Source organism: Trachypithecus francoisi, unplaced genomic scaffold, assembly GCF_009764315.1.
Source record: "Trachypithecus francoisi isolate TF-2019V2 unplaced genomic scaffold, Tfra_2.0 Lachesis_group0, whole genome shotgun sequence".
Taxonomy (NCBI): domain Eukaryota; kingdom Metazoa; phylum Chordata; class Mammalia; order Primates; family Cercopithecidae; genus Trachypithecus; species Trachypithecus francoisi.
In genome coordinates, this window is record NW_022681453.1 from 12,173,245 (window position 1) to 12,179,244 (window position 6,000).

Consider the following 6,000-nt stretch of genomic DNA (forward strand, 5'->3'; position numbering starts at 1 on the left):
AGACTGTCTGGGTTTGGTTCGTAATTCTTCAATTTATCAACTACATGCATGACTAGTTTACTTACTCCCTATACCTCATTTTCCTCATCTATAAAATGACTATAATAATAGTGACTCCTTCAAAGTGTAGTTGTAAAGGTTAAATAATACTTATAAGGACATTAAAATACAGAAAGCATATCATTAAGTATTCAGTAAATTTTAGCTATATTATTAATACATATTGAAAATAATCTTGGATAGAAAATATTGTTGAATAAAATATTCATTCCTAGTCAATAATAATTACAATGAAAGATTCCTTCAATTTAGCAAAGGTGTCATTTTAAAATTAACTTCTATAGCTAGTTTTATTTTAATCTAACTTTATTAAATTAAATTAAGTTTAATTTTTGTTTCCTCATCTCTCACAGCTTCTCTCATGGAATAGATGCTGACTACCTGTCTATTAAATAATAATCAGCAACTATTCTAAACATTATTAAATGGTATTATGGGATAGATATGCTCCTATTTTCATAGGAACACCGTAGTTTGTTGATTAGCCTTCTCATTTTGCAGTTGAAAAAACTGAGCCACTGAAGAATTAGATAAACTCTCTAAGATCTTGTTGTCTTTAAAACTCATGTTTGTCTCCTACTTTATACTATATAATTTGAATGTGTAACTGCAGAGTATTTTTTACATCATTTTTATCAAGAAACATAATATAGGTTTCCCTGACATATGTTTAAAAATTAGCATCTCTCCAAGAATCACTTGAGTTATTGTAATTAAGTAACGACAATAAAAGAACTGTTACCCCTTAAGCAAGTAGAAGTTGATCAATACTAGAATAATCATTAAAATAATTTTCTCAATATTTTCTTTCTAATTGTGTGTATATATAATACATATATATAAACAAATGCATAACACCAATTCTATTTTAGATGTACAATGTCTCAATTCTATTTTTTATTTGAGAAAGTAAAAGTAAAATTCTTACAGTTGCAGAATGTGCTTATATTGAGAAAATAATCATTAGTCACTCTAAAGTCTAAAGATATGTGAGCTACTCAGGGAAGATAACAGCAGTCACTGTAGGGCTGGCCCTTGTTCATACACCTTTTCCTCTGTTGTTCAGTGAATAAGACAAGACACTAACAATTCATATTTAAAAAATGGGAGGCTGAGGTCATTCAGCAAACTTTGGACTTTGAATAGAAGATGCCTCAGGTTTCTAGTCTAAGAAATCTGTCATGTCTTCTGGGTAGCATGGTAGGCAGTCTCTTCCTCATATCCCATGCATTGCTCTCTTTCCTCTGATCACTTATTGTGTGTTGCTGCTTTCTCCCTAGTTTCCTGTTATCGCTATTATCTATGAGGCTTCAAGATACCAGCATGTTTTGAGAGAAGGAGTGTGGTATCTTCAACATGGCAGATTTGAGTTCAAATTCTGGCATGGTCATAAAAAAAGCTAGCAATTTAGGATTAAGTTAGGTAAGAGCAGCAGATCTCAAGGTGTGATCTTGCAATGCTTATGGGTCTCTGAGACACATTCAGGAAGTGCGCATAATATTATGCCTCTTTCTGACTTTTCAAAAAAATCTAGTTCACCCATGAGTATATAGTTGAGTTTTCCAGAAGCTACATGACAAGTGATATCACAACAGAGTAAATATGAGAATCCAGCTATCTTCCACAGAGACATTAAAAAGAATAATAATGAAAAAGAATGCCACTATCGTAACTGTTTTTTTCTATTTTAAAAAATATGTTTTCTTTCGGTAAAAATATATCATTTATGTTAATTTGTAATGGAATTATCATCATCAGTTAATATTGATAATTATAACCTATATAATAAAGCTCATTGGAGTTCTCAATAATTCAAAGAGTGTAAAGAGTTGTAGAGAAAACCACTTTAAAAGAGAAAAATATTAAACAGCAGAGATACTAAATATACATCAAAATGTAAAAACATAATAATTATATACATGTAAGTTGTTAAAGAATATATGAGACTAAGTTTCTTCAGAAATGTCAAATATAATCAAGTGATTTAATAATCCCCTAAATTTCCTTTAGCCAATACCATTTCTTTATTCTTATTATAATATATAATCTTTATCTTTAGAGATATACTAGTATCAGCAAGAATTTTCTCCCCTGCTTTGTACAGATTTAAGTAAACATGTTAATGATTAAATTAAACATATTAACATTATTTGGTTGATTTAACTCTTTCTCAAAATACTAACTGAAATAAAACTTGCATGTACTTATAACAAGACATCCCCATTCCCTAGGGAAAAAGAAAAATTACCGTAAATGAAAGCATTTTCACCAGAGCATTAATGGTCCCTACTTTCCAGGTTTCTTCCACGTTTTCTGGGATGGGGGCAGAAATATAATAAGCAAAAAAAATACAAGATAGTGCAAAGAACAGAGTTCTGCACCCCATGATAATTCTTTTTCTAACCTCTGTAGAGTGATGATTGAATGTCACCCCATATATATCAAGTGTTAAATAGTAGGTCAAAGGCAGGAAGTAAACTCTCTTCAGTAACATGATGATTTTAGCAATGATTCAACATTCAGTTCCAAGATTATCAGATAGTAGTAACTAATTCAACAATTACACGCAATTTCTGAAACTGAATTTACAATATATCCCAAATATACATTAGCAGCAAACAACTAAAAATACTGGCAGAAGTTAGTTTCTTAACCTGTGACACCATAATCATCCCAGCACAATAGACTTTATTAATATTCTCAGAACCATGAAGTCAATTTTCCCAATAGCTATATTGTAAAGATTACTGAGAAGAGGTTAAAAACCAAACAAAATAAAACCTTTCAGGCAGCATTTAGCCAATCTCAAGGCTAATCCCTTTAATACAGATCATAAACAAAATTAAAATCCCCTGTGATCATTAACTTTAGACAAAAAATGAGGAAGCTGATATTCCTGTCCAAGTTACAGAAGTAATTCATTTACTCCAGAAATATTTATGAAGTGGTTATCTTATATTAAATTTGAAAATTTTCAATTCACAGTTACATAATCACAGAAAAAATATGGATTTGTTAAGCAAATATGTGTCGGATGCTTAGGACATACTAAATTCAGTATTAGGCAAAAGGGTTACAAAATTGAGTAAGACCTGGCATTTGTCTCTTCTTTTGTGGAGCTTTCTCCGACTATCTGATTTTCATTTGCCTAGGGCTATTTTTGGAAATTTTGTCATAGCATGGTTTATTTATTTGGGAGCCCTACCAGGTTTCTCAACTAATTTTTCAGCAGCAGTTGTTGCTGCGACTCTAATTGCTACCTGTTACTCTATTCCATAATTTCCTGTTGGAGCCAGGCTTTATTATCCATCTGAACACCTGACTGAGGGCAGGAGAGGCCGTTCTTCAAACTTGAGAAATAAGAACTGCACAAACGGTAGAAGATCAGGGGCTGAAAATGAGGTGATTATGAACAATCCACCACCTACAAGATGGGAATGTCAACCTAATTTTGAAATATTGACTTAATTTAGCATGTTCTTTTTTCTCTATCTTCACTGATTTACACAAAATTTACATGACACCTCTCCTTGGCCCTGCTTTTTATTCCACCCACACAGCTGGACTCATCTTTTCTCAATTTCTCAAGGATGTAATGTGCCATCAGAAAATAGTAAATTTAAAAATTATTTTTACCTTCTGCATTTTGAAATGTAAGTACTTATGTTAATGGAAAAACTCAAACAAACAAACAAACAAACAAAAACACTGGTTAACATGGTGAAACCGCATCTCTACTAAAAAAAAATACAAAAATTAGCCGGGCGTGGTGGCGGGCGTCTGTAGTCCCAGCTATCAGGGAGGCTGAGGCAGGAGAATGGCGTGAACCCGGGAGGCAGAACTTACAGTGAGCTGAGATCGCGCCACTGCACACCAGTCTGGGCAACAGAGCGAGACACTGCCTCATAAAAAAAAAAAAAAAAATGAAATCATGTGATGGAAATCTTGTGGAGTTTCAAATGCAGAACTATGTGTCCTTCTTTGACAATTCTTTCCTATGTAGCTTTGACACAAGTTGGAAAGCAGAGAATGATTTCACAATGTTTCCAGTGTTTATATACCAGATTTCTGCTAGAGGGAGGAGTCTTCCAAGTACAGGAGACAGAGTTCAATCAAAAAGCTTTAGAAACCTGGTTAGGCATGGTGACTCATGCCTGTAATCCAAGCACTTTGGGAGGTCAAGGTCAGAGGCTCACTTGAGTCTAGAAGTTTGAGACCAGCCTGGCAGCATGGCAAGACCGCCCCCCATCTCTTAAAAAAGGATTTTTAAGAAATTAAGTAGGTGTAGTACCACATGCTTATAGTACCAGCTACTCATGATGTTGAGACAGGAGGATCGCTTGAGCCTAAGAGTTTCAGGTTACAGTGAGCTGCGATCATGTCACTGCACTCCAGTCTGGGTGACAGAGCAAGACCCTGTCTCTAAAAATAAATAAATATTTTAGAAACCAGATGTGAAATGAAACTAATTAATAATGCCATATAGCTACAACCCAGACAATTTCTTATTGGTTTTGTCAGTTTAAAATAACAACACAGAGAGATAGTTCCTCCAAAGAAAGGGTTTATTTGGGAATAGCAGAAGGATTATAATCTGGATACACCTGCTATAGTGAACTATAGGTGCATCTGAGGAAGTTGGGGCAAGTGGAAGTGTCAAAGAATGAGAGAATTACACATAAGTTGTTTTTAACAAAGAGCACATTGATTGTGGGGGCTTATTGTAGGAACTGACATCAGTTTATTGTGGTGACAGTGTGTCATACAAGTGTTCTTATGTGAGTACCTAACTATCCTTGTGGACTAGCTATCCTTGTGTGGCTTGTGTAGCACGCTGTCATCCTATTCAGGGTGCAAGTTTCAAATACAATTTATGCAACCACAGGAGGTTCCCTCCCTTTAAGATTCCTGGACTTTTCTTGTTAATGATCTAGCAAGTGTTTCTTTTCATAGCAAATAAATAAATTCAGTGGCTGGGTGCGGTGGCTCACACCTGTGATTCCAGCACTTTGGAAGGCTGAGACGGGTGGATCACCTGAGGTCAGGAGTTTGAGACCAGCCTGACCAATATGATGAAACCCCATCTCTACTAAAAATACAAAAGTCAGCCAGGCGTGCTGATGTGCTCCTGTAGTCCCAGCTACTCGGCAGGCTGAGGCAGCAGAATGGCTTGAACCCAAGGGGCGGAGGTTGCGGTGAGCGGAGAAGGTGCTCCTGTACTACAGCCTGGGCAATTGAGTGGGACTCCATCTCAAATAGATAGATAGATAGATAGATAGATAGATAGATAGATAGATAGATTCAGCACTTGGTTAGCTGGTACATTTACACATTAACATGTTGGTTTTTGATCTTTACAGCTTTAGTGTTTTGATTATATTGATTGAGTGTATTGATTATCTGTCTTTCCAAATAGTAAATTCACTGATGGAAGGCACTAGAAGATTTTTACCTTGTAACTCCTAAATGTGTAGTACTTTACATATAGTATGTACGTAATAAATATTTTAATAAATTAAATAATGGCTTGATTAATTCACTCATTAGTGCCTAAAGGGTCTAAGGAATGGAAAATATCAAATCCATCAACTGTAATAGTGATTAGAATTCTGAGAGAGGCCAGTGATAGGAAAGGCCAAGACAAGAAGTGGCGTAAAGATTATGATAAACAAGATTTCCTGTCTTCAAACCACAAATATAAAGGAGAGGAAAAAAGAGGAAATTTATGAATTTAAGCTATAGGGTAGTTATGTAGAGAAGAAAGGGCCAATTAATATAATCAAAGAAGTTAAGTGTAGGTGTCTGGAAACTTTTCAAAACTTGGACATCAAGTGGTTGAGGTTTATTCTCTCAAATGTGGAAATATCCATTGTGGTAGGCAGAATAATGTTCCCACAAAGCACAAAGATGTCCACATCCTAATTTCCCAAACCTGTGAAT